The sequence below is a fragment of the Hermetia illucens genome, chromosome 1 (assembly GCF_905115235.1).
Source record: "Hermetia illucens chromosome 1, iHerIll2.2.curated.20191125, whole genome shotgun sequence".
Taxonomy (NCBI): Eukaryota; Metazoa; Arthropoda; class Insecta; order Diptera; family Stratiomyidae; genus Hermetia; species Hermetia illucens.
The window spans coordinates 205,849,379-205,864,940 of record NC_051849.1 but is presented as its reverse complement, the minus strand read 5'-3'; the positions used below and the strand labels follow the sequence as shown (position 1 = coordinate 205,864,940).

Genomic DNA, 15,562 nt, shown 5'->3' with positions numbered 1-15,562 from the left:
ATGGTGTAGCTGCTCTTCTTCAGGAAACCGGTCCCTGTCCGTCGTATCTCTTGTAACGCTGTTATATCAGCCCTATATTGGGACAGGGTATCGGCTAGCTGCTCATCAGTTTTATCTCTGTACAGGGAGCGCACGTTTCATGAGAAAATGCGCAAATCGTTGTCGTTGCCGGGTTCGTCGTTGTAAAGTCCATCCTGTCCGAGGCTCCTTTCGTGGCTCCGTAACATCGGTTTTCCGTGTAGGGTTGTCAGCCCTACCCAACCTCCAACCTGGAGGACCAGTTGGTACAGTTTGTCCCGCGGGAGACTCGCCTTCATCCTTCTCTGTCTGCAGCTTTTCGTTACGAAAGAGCTCCCAACGGTCACCACGTAGAGGTGGAGATAGGGTTTGGTAGTAGAGCTGTTGGTGTTATTTCAGCAGGCATTTCCCAGGTTTTATGCCCCATCGTGGGTACCAATCCACGTTTCGCCCTGGGACCTACCTTTGAACAGTTTGATGGAAAGATGTCATTTTTAGAGTGCGCTCCTTTCTATATGTATACAAAGAGGTCTATTCCGATGGAGCTTTTTGGCGCCCTTTAGATTGATAAGTCATGTCACCTGAGGTATGCTAGAGGGTATCCTAGAAACAACACCTTTGAGTCACCTATAGGAGGTCGTGAATATCTTGGAACTCGTATTCACAGCTCAGATAATAAGATAAGCGGAAAGAATGAAATCGGCTCAACTGAGAGGATGAAATTGCTTCGTGAGTTCGGTTGGTGCATTGGTTCCCTGCTTTCAAGGATATGACCGTGTATCCTTCATTATTATTCAAAGAAATACCTTGTCAAGTTGATGTTTAATGAACAATTCATAAAAGTGTTAATTTTTATCAAAAAGATACTCACAGCTTAGTTCAATGATGTGTTAACAACTAGCAATCTGAAATACACAACATTCAAGTACCAAATTAGTTTCGAAATCACCAAATTTAATTAAAATTGACAGAGCAGATAAACAAACAAAATAGATTAAAAAACTTATTGCCATATCTTGTTGTAGTCCATGGTGGCGATTGGCGAGACAACACCGGAAGAATGAGTGAGCTAATGCGATGCAATGAAACCGATTGCCCGCAATTTTGATTCTAGATTGTTTGCTTTTTTAATGCAACTCAATTAGCCTTTCACAGATAGTTTTCCTAATCGTTTAGTTGATCTATTTTTCGCTTCTGTGGTATTAAAATAGATACATATTACACATTGGAGGGTGCAGTGGAACTCATTTTATCTGAACTCATCCTTTAGCCCCAAAAAATACCCCGCGATTATCTATACTTTACCAGCTGATCTTTGAACTAGGTTCGGCTCGAGGACGGAAGGTGCGTGACATTTTAATTAAAGAGATTTTATCGAAGTTACTTTCATCTACTTTTCATAACATTCTTTTCGTGTAAAGGTACCTCGATTGTGGTCTGCTGATTTCATTCCAGAGTAATTAGAATGTTTCCATGCAATCGTTAGGGTGTTTTTTGGGACGACCGAATGGAGACATGTAAGTCCAGGGTATTCTGAGAGTCGGAGACAGAATGATACTATTGAACTTTATTTCGTAATTCCATGTACTGAGTATTATCGTCTTTTTTCATTTGCATAACTGTAGTATGATGTTGTCTTCCATTCTCACCTGTTACTAGATTAAATCGATTTGCACATTACACTCTTAAGTGGCTTCGGCAACCTTAACATTGGCATTATGTGGTATTTGTAGAGGAATACGTAGCCAGAACAAGAGAGCGTACTTTTATTATAATACCACTTCTGATAGACGGGGGCACTGTAATCTATATATTTCCGTCCCGACAATACAAAGATACATATAGTGCTAACTTGGAGCTTTTTGATGATTCAATTGAACTGCATATGCTCACCTACATATGATGCATTTCTGCTTCAGCTTTCACTAAACGCGAGACTACGAAATTCAATAAGTGAAATATCGAGAACTATCCCCAGGAGTCCCCTTGAAGTTATTTTAGTCAATTTGGTTTGGCACGGGGAGACAGTTTCGATTTTTTGCATTGCTTTGCGCTTTGTATCTTTTAGCGTTCATATACTCGTAGATGCATGCAAGCACTAACTAGATATATCTATTCGTATCTACGCGAATTCATGATAGTACGATCTGGATTAGATGAAATTATCAGCAGTCGTTTCAATTGAAGCAATCGATTCATCATTCAATTGCGGTGGGGTCGCTCTTGCGAGTGGAATGACTAAGTTCATAATTAAGTAGGTTATCCATCACTAATTCATGGGCGCACGCACTCCTTACAATCCGGAATATATCAAACTACTGGTATCGGACTTCTGACGTCCAGAAATGCTATGAACGATTTTATTATGGGATTTTCAGGAATTTTGGTAATTGCTGTTTGTGTCATGTTGAAGGGATTGACATGGATTGCCCACGCGATTAAATGTGATTTGTTTATCTTTGGATTATTAAAATTATTGAAAGTAATCTTTTGTTTATCCACAGAGCTTTGTTAGAGCTTTGTTTTAGTTACACAGCAGCTAGGACTCTACATCATCATTAGAAAATCCTTTTCGTAGATAATTAGATTTGATAAAGTTGACGCTTGTACTGAATAGGTTTAACCACCACTCCGAAAGGCACTTGATATTTTGTGTTGAAAGTTTCTGCATTGAGACCGTTTCTTTCCATTCAAAAAACGATCGTATTCTAAGCATTCCTACTCCCCTCAGACTTAACCTTGACATGGTGAGTTTACCTGTAGTAGTTCGCTAGCAGATAGTATCTAAACATGAACATGCAATCTGGGGATATTGACTATTCAGATAGTAAGAAGTCATAGATTTCGAATCCACCCATGATTATGAGGTTGGCGCTGATGTTGGAGGCCTTACCTATTTCATGTTCCTTCACAGAGAAATCCTTGGAAGGAATCTTCTCCCATTCAATCGAAAGCCTGCACCTACTGCCTATGGAACAGTCCGCCAGAAAAGAGAGCATGGCCTTCTCCCGCATTATTGCTTTAAACATACGCAAAGCGAAAGGGTAAGGCAGGTTAAATACTGCCTGTCTGATCTTTCGCCTTACTCGGAGAAGCGGAAAAAATTTAAGCTAGTGATGTGTATGCAACTGCTTAATGCAGTTATGTGAAAACGGATCTATACGGATTGGACGCCGTGAAAATGAGAAGGCTTCAGTCGTCCTAGGAAGGCGCTCCCGAAGAAGGCAAAGTTCTTTCAGAATAGGGCGAGACTCATAGTAGATGCAACAGATTCTTCGGTCGGCAGTTAGACTCACGTATCATCTAGGAGGTGGCGACGATTTGATATATTTCGCTCTAGGCTCTACTTTAACGTTGTCTACTTGAACTGGTACCGTTTTATCAGGAGGTCATCAAATAAAGCTAATCCTTTCCATATGAATACTAAGTAGAAGGTGGGAAAGAAAAGGGCGTATGAGCAAACAGTAGCCTCGTTTCAGGTCGTTACCGTTGGAAGTTCCACCATTCTGTGCGAGGCTCTTTCAAAGCCTCGGCCGAAGACCATGTTTAACAATCAGGCTTTCCCAGATGGGCTTTTTCGTTTGAAGTTCACCGATGATCCATCCTAATCCCAACTATTAATTGCCTGTCTTAGGGGCCGCCAGCGATTTTTACAGGGCCGCTCACGGACAGCGAATGACCAGTTGAGACACACTGGAAATCCTCGGAGTTGTTGACAGCTCCCCGCCGACGTCGATGAGGCGATGTGAACCTAGCTCTGCCAAGATGGTGTTTGTGACGTGTATCAGGAGGTTACCCTTCAGGACCCTGGTGAGTAGTGTGAATTTAACCGAATCTAGTAGATTGCGTTGAGCCGAGGGAGAGCAGATCAGCCCATGAGTTCCGGGATAAGTTAAATATAGGTCAAGCCTCAGGGAACTGGGGTAGCGGCTTTGTCTTCGAGAGTACACCCGTTCCCTTCCCTTGCACAGAATGTGAAGGCGAAATTCCCTTGGAGAACAAACATAACAAAAATAAACAGGTCAGGAAGCAGGAAGCTCGACGCTTCAGGTATGAAAGGAGACACCTTCTTATGGGAGCTATGCAGTCCGTTCTACTCTACGGCGCGGTGGTATGGGCTGATGCCCTTGCTAAGGGCCTTGCTGAAGTGCAGAGATGGAGAGTTTTGCGAGTAGCATCTGCTTATGGCACTGTCTCAAAACTATAAGTTCTGGTGACTGGCCTAAGATCATGAGTACCGATTCTCAAAGGAAGGCGGAGGAAACCATCGCACGCTAGAGAACAGAATACGGGCGTTGATCTCAGACAGTAGAGAGTAAAATTTTAATGTTCATGAATGCTAACGAGAACAAATCTACGTTAAGAGATCTAGCGGTTAGCCGCATCATTAGTCAGGAAACTGTATAGCATCATTTTGATTAGGAAGGTTAAAAACGATTTTGGTCTTTGACTCATTCAAAGAAGAGACCAAATTGCGACATCTTCAGTATTCTTCTCCACGATAGATCCGCCCGTGGAGGATAGAATAAACTTTGGCAGGATTTCTACGGGGCTCGTACAGGTGAAGGAACTACACCTACTACACCTTGAACGGAACAATCGGAACAATACATCGCGAAGTCAAACACAGACGAATATATGTATTGTTGCAAATTATACCTTTACGGGGTATCACGCATGTATCACACCAACGCGCCATGGCTCGTGGTTACCTGAAACGCGTTTCAGATCCCCATACGATTTCTTGAACTGCCTGCACTCCTTCTCTACAGTTCTGTGCCAAGTGCCTTTGGGGCCACCCACTCGCCTGCCATCTTGGGAGATTGACTACCACTGCATGGCGTAGCCAGCAATGCAATTGTCGCCTACTTTAATGTGTGACCTATTCACCTCCACTTTCGCCTTCTGATCAAAGTGCGTACAAGTGCCAGGCTTGTGCGCCGATCATTTAAATGACAATGGGGTTCACTTTTCATGTGCTAGTCCTATATAGCAATACACAAAGAACACTAGCACAGAAAATGTCAATTTGATCTCGGTGTTGAGATAACTGCATTTTCAGATTTTAGGCAGGACAGCGAAAGTGGATATAGCAGCATATAGGCATCCAGTTTGATGCCGGGTCAGCGGAAACCACGCTTCCTAGATCTACAAATTGATCAACGCCTTCGATGCACTGCCCATTAATAGAGATAGGGAGAGTGCGTGAGGGGACTGAGAACCTTGGTTTCATTGGTGTATGTCGGCAATTTGACTCTAATTGCTTTGCCTCTCTTTCCGAATTCAGAGTCATTTGGCCAAGCTCCATGACCCGGTGAGAGAGCAAACAGCTATCATCAGTCAGCCTTTCCTTCGTTGAGCCCGCCATATATAGTATACTTTTTTTCACGCTATCGAAGGCTTTCGCGAAATCGATGAAGCGAAGATCTAAATTCCAGGTACTGCTCTAAGATAATCTGTATGGCGTTGATGTGGTTAATACAGGAGGATTCGGGGCGAAAAACGAAAAAATCTTTGTATATCAAGCTTCCGAGATGTTCTTCAATGCGCTCCAGGGTAACATTGTTATTATCTTTGTGACGCCAGGGAACACGCAGATGTCCCTCTAGTTGTCGCACACAAAAGAGATGTCCTCTTTAGAATCTTAATAATCATCGTTTCTGCCTGGGGCCACATTCCTTATTCGCATGTTATGGTGACTTGCCACTTCATCCCCGCGAAGAAGTATCTCACCGGATGTAAAACACTTGAGAGCCGTGGTGAATATTCTTTCCACCTCTTTAGTTGTTTGTCATCGTGTATGAGAAGTCGACGGTTAGCGTTTTTCGCAGGACCATCGAAAGATTTGCAACCATATGCAAGCTTTTCGCGATGTGGTATGCACTTCAGAAATTATTGCGTTCTGCGGCATCTTCCACTTCCCTGACCCGCTCATATATCGCGTACTAAGCTTCATATTGCGTACTAAGCTTCTCGGGATTTCGCTCGGTACGCGAGTTCGAACGCGTCTCACCCATCATCACTTGCAGCGGTTAAAAGAGCCTTTAACTCTTTCCGCCCATCGATCCCTTTTTACGATTCCGTAGGCAGCCAGATCTTATGACGCCCCTTCAGGACTTGACCGACGACCTGCAAGATGTGACAGCCGCAATACGCGAACTTGGATGAAGGTATATGACACCTTGAGTGACCTCTAGCAAATATCTTCGTAGCGAGTCTGGTCTACCTCTTGTCAGAAGGTTGAGGCAGTCTTCATATCAAGAGAAGGATGACTATTCAAACCCAAAGAATTTTAGACAAATTATTTTAATATCATTCTCGTTTGGAAAGACGGTTTGGGCATTACATTGGCGAGAAGGCGCTAGGGTTGAACACGCCAAATGGAGACCATCATTCTAACCAGCGTGGAGAGTCCTGTGAATCAAAGCCTATTGAAGAACGACGTTGCTAGACAGCATGGTGTTGATCATGCCTTAGTTAAATGGCTCTTGGATATACTTGTTGCCGAAGTTGGTGTGGATTAATGATCGCTATCCAATTTAAGGAGGTGTACAATTGTTACTCCTTTGAACCATGCTGATCGACTTACCGTTCTGTGAACTGCAAAATCTACCAATAGACCCTCAAACATGTCTGTATAATGTGGTCGCTCTGACTTGGAAATAGGGCAAGGTTTTGGAGTAGGGATCTAGGTTTTAAATACAAATGAAAGGAGGGCCTTTTCTTTGGGACAATATGCAATAGTATTTCAATCTGACCTGACTGCATATTCGTCCTAAGAGAGACAACTTGGATGAATGTCGAGTGATGGTAGAACCGCAGCATAATATCCTTAGATGTAGTGAGCAGTCCTTAATTACCTCAAAAATAATTCGGGTTTGTTAGAACTCGTTTGAACTTTGTATCTACTCGAGGTACCTGGTCACTGTGGTGGCAAACCAGGGCTCAATCTCTTTAATACCGAAACCAGCAATTAGAGTATCAGAAACATTGACTAATAGTACTATTAAAATCTGGCATCAAACTTCTCCAGAGGAAAAGTGGCATACTCTAAATACCACTGTGAAGTCTATCCTGTAAAAAATCAGGAGGACAGCTAGAGGCATTGTGGGCATTCTGGCAAGCCGTTTTACAAGATGATAAGTCCTGTAATAAGTGAAATAAAATTCATGGAACACGGCACACTTGATGCATCAAGCACCAGATTTTTGGTACTGACATATTGCAGCTGTAGCGGGTAGTATCACATTGGCTAATGAAAATCCTGTGGTACATAGACGAATCCAGAAAACTGAAGTCATCCTAATAACACGTCGGAAGAACCAGTTGGAGATTAGACCATAAAAAGCAAGCAGGCAGCCGGATACCTAAGATTTTTTTTTTCCGGGTAATGTTCGATAACAGTCTAAGATTTAAGGTACATGTGGAACATGCAGAGAAAAAGGCACTACTGTTATAGGAAGCACTCTTGCGAATCTTACCAATTATCGGTGGAACTAGACACGTCAGGAGAGTATTACTCTCTGGAGTCAATAACTTGGTCTTGCCCTTTGCCGGTTTGTTGCCGGCAGACATCTTGACTGAAGAGGAGAAGGAGAACCGAAGATGACGTGACAATGATGAAGACGGAGGAATGGGTTAGATTGCGGACCCGATTGAATAGATTTACGAAGGGCTGATGGATACATACGCCGTGGAAGTTGTAGGTACCTGTCAACGCAGTTTTAGGTGATCACGGTGGCTACTGTAAGCACCTATATAGGTTTGGACACGACGGATTTCCATCATTTCCGTCTTGACCAGACTAAGAAGAACAGGCAGAGCATGCAATATTCTTTTGTAGTTGCTTCCCGGGGTGGAAGAGCAACATATCGGACATTTGCTGATGGATTCATGCTAAACTCGAGGGACGGATGGCAGGATGTAATGGTATTTACAACAAAAAGGGCTACCTTTCAAGCGGAGGAAGGCGTGGGCGGTAGATATAAGAAAGTAGCAGCGTAATAGCTAATCCGCCCCGTGAAGTAATATCTAACGACAGTTACCCGGGGTGAGCAGTTGATATTGGTTGGCTTTTGGTGGACGTCAGCGGCTACCGTCGATATCCTTTGAAGAATCCACATCCAGCCAAGAAAACATATGAATCGCACAAAATATTGTTTAAAGTTCCGGCAAGACTGATTGGAGTCAATGGAAGAAGAGGCTAAAATCATGACACAACCTAGAAGAAAAACATGCGACACCAAAAGGATACGAACAGGTGGACAGTTTTGTGTAGCTAGGCGCAGCTCTCATAAAAGACAACGACGAAGAGTATGGGAAGCCAAGTACTGACATCGAAGTGTAGTGTCATAGAAGAAGGAAAAAGTTTCTGTTAAATTTGTCTAAATATAAATTTAGTAAGTTGTACCTTGTACCCTTTAAATATCTGTGACCGTTTCTATGATAAAGTCATAGGCTTTCTACAGGAGTTTAATTGGAGTAAGTCCAAGGGATATCCGCTCTGTAAAGCTAGAATAGGGTCGCATAGAAGAAGGAGCCTTATGGAATTCCATTCGGACTGGTAGGAAGTAGTTTGGCAACAGCAGTAGAAGTCTTCTGCAGTCTTTTACTGCCGTTCAACTTTCACTAGATATTGCCGCCGATTTATAGAACTAAGGGTTCACTTGTGGAGGTTCTTTTGGAAAGAGTAAGCCGAAAGCCTTCCTTATATCAAAGAGACAAGCTTTTGATGTAGGTATCTTACAATTAATACCAAAGAGGACATCGGTTTTTAGAAATAATGCTGAACCAAAATATATGGTGGCAACGTCAGCACTGAAGACGAACCAACCAACAACATCAAACCGCACTGGTCAAACAGGAAGAATAAGGATAAGAGAATACAACTTTGAAACCGTTGATAATTTCTCCTATCTCGGGTCGAAAATCACAACCGATAACAGCTACGATTATGAAATCCGTGCACGGTTGTTGTCAGCGAACAGAGCATATTTCAGTTCACAAAAACTGTTCCACTCGAAACGTCTCACCATAGGGTCAAAGCTCTTACTGTACAAGACTATGAGCTTGGCAGTCCTCATGTATTACTCGGAGACTTGGATTCTTAGCAAGAAGAATTGCGAACTCTTGGTCGCGTTCCAGAGAAGAATCCTGCGAAGAATTTTTGGCCCCCTACATGAGGATGGACGATTCCGTAGGCCACACAATGACGAAATCTATGAGCGATACCATGACCGTCTGGTTGTATGTAAAATCCGGCTCAATAGGTTATGGTGGGCGGGTAACTTCATCCGTATGGATGAGGATGATCCAGCCCGAAAAGTCTATAAGGCCAATATTTATGGTAGAAAAAGAAGACGAGGCAGACCCTGCCTAAGATGGAGTGATGGCGTAGGCCAGAGACTCCAGACGCCAGACAGCTTTTAGGGATATCGAATTGGTGGACTTCGGCGCAAAACCGGGATGTCTGGAGTTCCTTATTAATGCAGCCCTAGACCGGATACCGGTTGTTGTGCCGTTGATGATGATGAAGATCCTCAAAGTGAAAGAGGGGAGCAGACGCCAGGCAAAATGCTGCCTACCAAACTTTCGCCTATACTTTTACCGGGAAAAACGGTGATGGTTGTGATGTGTATGTAACTGTTTAATAGAGGTATGTACTGACAGCAGAGGAAGGCATTCAGAAAGAAGGCGAAGCTCTTTGGGGATGAGGTGTGGGAACGGAGTGAAAAGTGTGGCCGAGATTTACGGTGGACACAAAGGATTCTTCTCTCAGCGGTAATGCACCCAAAAAGCGTTAGACTAACGCATCATCTACAAGAGGAAATGATTGAATGTACTTTGCGCTAGGTCCTATTTGCGCGTTTTTCAGGTGAACTAGCATTTTTGTGACAGGAGGCCATCAAATAAATCTAGTCCATACCACAGGAACCCTAATATTAAGGAGGAAAAGGGAAGGACGGATGTCGAAACCACAGTCTCATTTCAGGCCGATACCAGTGGAGGTTCCACTATTCCACGGGACGCTATTTTAAAGTGCAGACTGAGGCCAATGTTAACAATGAGGCTTTTCGTGATGGGTCCTTTCATTTGGAGTTTTCTGATGATATGACCTTACATCGACATTACAGTCGGCCTGACATCTAAAAACAATTTTCGCTGTCAAAAATTGTTTTTCGATGTCGTGGCCAACTCAATTTGCACTTGCGAGTCGCAAGTTATTGGCTCCGCCACAACACTCCACTCCCAGCTGAAACGAAGCGGGCTTTCAGCAAGGAACTAGACCCAAGATTGTGCAGTAATGTTTTTCAGAGGTATTGCCTCAGGCGACTGCGTGAACTTATCTATGATTGTAAGACAATACCTGAAACCGTGCGAGTCTCCCAAAAGGCCAATGGTGTCGAGGTGGTTTGTGTGAAAACGTCTGGTGGACCGAGGGAACACTCCTACTTATTTCCCCACATGCTTTGTTGTTTTGTACTTCTGGAATATGATGCACCGTCTTACCTAAGAATTAATGTCCTTGTTCATGGACCGCCAGAAGTACTTTCCGATGAAAGATTTTCTTTCGGAAATCGGACGGAATGTATGGCTTTGGTCCCTTTTCTGAGGTCTCGAAGTATATACAGGATGTTGAACCGAAGATAGGAAACTCGCTAAAAGTGTATTTGGAGTTGATACTCAAGCTCTGAAGAACTGCGTCGTCCTTCTGCGGAAAATTGATGATCTTGACCTCTGCAACACGTGACAAAACGCCAGCAACCACGAGATCTTTTCCAGAGAAATGTATAATGTCGGAAGTTAACTGGCTGATAAAGCTCAAGTGCCGAAGTTGGCGAGGGGATGCTTTGTTGAGCTTTTGCTTCAAAGCAAAAGAGAGTGGGCTTATGGTACGTTGATAATTTGTAATGAGTAACTCACGATCGTAGGTGCTGTAGTTCCTTTGAGCGAGATTGAGCTGTTTGGAGAAGAAGCTCAACGGCTGCCAGATTTGATTCAGTTTTTGGTGAAGAGCAGCACCTGTGGCAATATCTGAGGTATTGACGAATACGATTAGGGGTGCATCTTGCTGAAGAGGCAATGTCAGAAGTGTAGCATCCACCAACTGTTGCTTGGTGGTCTCAACCGCCTGGACACCCTCTGGAAACCACACAATTAGACGGGAGTCTTTGGTTTCCGGCCTTAACAAAAAAAGGCATTTACGATTGACTGATGATGGGAAGCCTTGGGCAAAAAAAGACGATAGAAGTTTAATATGCTCAAGAACCTTCTGAGATCTTAAAAAGTTTTTGGGAGTGGAAAGCTCGAAACCGCTTGTACCTTTAGTGGACCCGGTTGGATGCCTTCAGGGATAATCAGGTGGTTGAGGGATCTCATGTGCGATTGTAGAAATTTGTTTTTCTTAAAGTTAAAACTAGACAAGCCTCAAGGAGATGTTGAAAAATGCACTCAAGCTGCTCTAAATGCTCGGATTCAGAGAAAGACATGATCAGAACATCATCCAAATATACTGAACAGAAGTTGAGGTTTCGTAGCACAAAGTTGATGAATCACTGAAAGGTTTGCGTCACGTTACACAGTCCAAAAGTCATCCTAGTCAACTCGAAGAGTCCGAAAACTGCGCATATTGTCTTTTTCGGAATGTCGTCGGGAGCTACAGGGATTTGACAGTTTGCGATAGGGTGCGCAAAGTCGTGGATGAGTGGTATGGGATAGCGGTCTGGAATGGTCTGGGCATTCAGACGTCTGTATTCGTCATAAGGACTCTATTCGCCATTGGGTTTAGGGACCACGTGAAGTATAGGCATATTGGTCGTCCAGCAAAAGGTCGCTCACCAGGACAGCTACTTCAACGATAGAAAACTAAAATGCGAAATCGACGAAGGCATAAATCAGCAGCGTTGGTTAGCAGGCATTCCTCAGGGATCGTGCTAGTCCACTCTTATGGATCATGTGCGTTGGGGTCTTATGCCTGCCCTTACTGGATGGAGTGAAGGATGTTATAACAGTCGTAATAGCAACAAATATAGCGATTCGGGAGATTCAGAGTTGACTTGAAACTATTGAACCAGCAATATTAGCGACAAATCAGGCAAGATCTACTTGTGGTTGTCATACAGGAATGTGCTATAAGAGGGATTAGCGGTTTTTGAATGATCTCCGGGGGTGCGGCGTTATTCATAGCCGGTTCATTGTCGGTGAACATCTTGGCTGAATAGATGACGGGAATCTGTATCAGGAGAACGACAGCCGAAGATGACGACGGTGAAGACCGGGAAAGGGTCATTGTAGACCCGATAGAATAACTCAATGAATCGCGGATGAATTCATAGGCTGATTTCGATCACTGATAGGTAGATTAGTTATCGCTGTGTCTAGGGTAAGTTCCTATACAGGTTTGGCAATGCCATTAAACGTTGAGTTCTGAGGACAATATTAGGCCTAGTGAGGGTGGAAGGGGTAAGTTATACCTAAAAAAAGTCACCCTCCGTTTTTAGATTTGAAAGGTCCAGTATACAGATCGTCTATAGCGGAAGAACGGCAGAAGGATCCCCAGGCATGTAATTTAAGGCAAAGTAGAAGGTAAACGGGCACCAGGAAAACCAGGAATGATATGACAGTCGCCTGCTGCTTGGTTTCTGAAATTACTTTCTACGTTCGTTTCTATGATAAGACTATATTTTGACCATACTTTTGACAGGTGTAGGTGCAAGGAATATTCGATGTGAAGAGCGCAGTGAAGACGGATCCTTTTGGAATTCCAGCCAGGTTGGTAGGTGAAGATTGGGATTGCCGCCGATATAGAGAAGGATTAGCTTGAAGATGTGGGAGTGGCTTATCAAGTAGTTGAAAGCCTTCTTTATATCAAGGATATAGGCTGCTGTAGGTGTCCTGCAACGAATGCCATGGAAGACATAGGTTTTCAGAATTAATGCTCAACAAAGTGACTTGACCGATTGTTCAACTAACCTTGGATAGTTTCGTTCCTATCACAGTGTTCATCAATGATTTGATGATTCAATCGAAGATTTTGTCGTGGTTGAGAGGGTAGAGATAGGCCCGTATCTATCGGTAAGTGAAGCATTTCTTTTCTTTTTGGTACGCGGCAGAGCACACTTCAAGTTCGTAGGACAGTGGACGTTTGGCGCTAGATATAATTGAAGAACTGTATAGTCTCGTTCAGTATAATTTAATTTTGCGGGAATCTGAGTTGAAGAAATTTGGATTGTATTTTTAGTTTGAACTGGTATCGTCTCATTGCCATGTGTTCGAATTTCGATTTGTCATGTATGGTTGTATTCGTCTTTGTGCTGGCCTGCTGCTGTAGGCTTATTGCTTGTATCCTATTATGTGTAATGACAGTGAAACTGAAGCTTATTCTCATTGAAAATCAAATAGAAAAATGTTACGAAATGGGCAGTGTGGATGCCAGGAGTGGATTGACCAGGAAACATGTAACCTACATGTCACATTTGTTTTATAGAAATTCTTAAAAGCAACTCTCTGAAGTTTACGGATTTACATTTCATTTGGCTGTCAACTAGAATAAAGTAATGTGGTTCGAAATGACAATGCAATCTTTCAGAATTCTCCAATTCTCCTTCTGTTGGCTTGGTGACATACCTGCAGGCTTAAATAGGGATACCTATGAAATCGATTTTCCCACTTTCCATGAAAGTCTCTTTCAATTTCAATGAAATTAGCAAGCTTCACTCATTAGATTAAATTCAAGGTGTATTAGTGTCAGCCCAAATCATTGAAACATTAGGAACGTAAATACGTTTCAAGGGAAATGAATAGGAAATTATTCCCTTCATTTGAATAAAAGCATTTGCCTTTGAAAGCCCCCCTACATCCCCTTTCTCTTCACCTCTATCTACATAATACTATCTCCACATGAACGTAGGCGTTTCCAATTATTTCAAGATTTCAATTTAGAACAACCGAAAATCGAAGTCACTTCCAAATACACATGCTCCTATTCGTTTTCTATCCGAGACCCCCTACCACGAAGTAACAACAGCCCTTTGAAGGACTCCAACAAAAGTTCATTGAAAACAAAGTTTTCGGTAAATTTAACATAATTTGAGTTACAGAATTCACGTATGGACGTTATGGTAGACCGACAAGATATTTCCGTTCCCATTTTGCTCACTACGACAAAGAACAACGAGGAGTCGAAAATGGAGGAAGAATAACTGGAAGACCGAGGGTGGCTTCAGAGGGAGAAAAGGATCCGACCACCAGCTGGGGCTATGTATTGTTATCGGTGAATAGAAGACAAGCATTATGAAAATGTTATCAAACGAACTCTGCTACAACTTCTGTTTCTTTACACGTAGGCAATTTTATAGAAATCTATAAAATATTTATGGTGATGGAAGACCATTGTAGGTGTTCCTGATAATACAAGGTAGCCATTTTGAGTACTAGCCTGATGATGTTACGTACAATATTGCTTTCACAGTTATTAATTACAGAAGTCATAAACTGACGAAAATCGAAATTTGTGGTAATATTCCTATAAAAAAGTATTGGCTGGTCAATTTTATTAGAAAGAAAGAACGGAAAGTGGGTTAAGCTAAAGCTCTCACCGTTAATTTTAGATATACATGCGTGTATTATTCGGAGAATGGGAGTTCTATAGTATGTCTTATTGCAAGTGCTCCTTGGAAAGAGTGGAAAAGGGTCATTTATGATATTTGGAAGCATCACTTTAGGCTAAGTAAAACATATACATGATATTCGTGATAATGGTTACGAAGTACATCCAGCGCTCTATTGTTTTGTGGGGTATAGCGCCTCAACCATCCCCACCCGCCATCATTCGCGGTTCGCCAAAATTTACTTCAAGTCCCCCCAGGACTACCAGAGATGCCTGCACCTCTCCTCTGTAGTTCTGCGCCAAGTTCTCTTGGGACGATCTAATCGTTGAGCATCTTGGGAGAGTGGGTTCCATCATTATCCTTCACGTTAAGGTTGCATAAATTGGCAAACCCTCATACCTCATACGTCTTCGGACGGGCCAAGAGTGTGCAGGGTCGGCCTTAGAATATGCTCATCCAACTGACAAGGATCTGTTTGCTTGCTGGTCATGTGCTAGAGGAAAGCTGATCTGGCGGGGGGATGAGTCGATGCAAAAACCCGGGCATCCTCCGCCTCGCGTTGGAAGATTGGTTAATAGGACCCCAATCCAAGGTATGCAAATTCTGAATATCTTGGACACTTTCAATTTCAAATAAGACCCTTACCTGGTGGCCGGGCTAGCCAGGGTGGACATTTTTCACGGACTACTCGTGGGACCAAGATATGGAATCAAACAAACACCAAAACAACGATAAACGAAGAGGTATTTATGCGAGGCGCATCATCCGAGGACGAGCTGCTGGTATCTAGCCGGAGAGTGCAGCCATTGAGGGCAGTACAGTCGGTGCCAGCTGTAGCACCGCTTAGCTGAAGCCAAAAGCAGGGGTCTCCGGGAGCGAGGCCGCGGTGGACTAATGGTTTTTGGTTTGGAAACTAATGTTGTCGAGCTGTGTGT

The 15,562-nt window shown here is 43.1% G+C and overlaps 1 protein-coding gene across 2 annotated transcripts in view; it reads right to left on the bottom strand.

Annotated features, from left to right (window-relative positions):
- LOC119649693 (sodium bicarbonate cotransporter 3) overlaps positions 1 to 15,562 on the bottom strand; it is a 193,928-nt gene that overhangs the window by 165,203 nt on the left and 13,163 nt on the right. The window contains exon 2 of one of the 2 annotated variants that reach the window (XM_038051972.1): positions 890 to 923. The exons of the other annotated variant lie outside the window; for it this stretch is intronic. The gene's annotated coding sequence lies outside the window, so the exon portion shown is untranslated. The remainder of the gene's footprint in view (positions 1 to 889; positions 924 to 15,562) is intronic. 2 annotated transcript variants of the gene reach the window in all.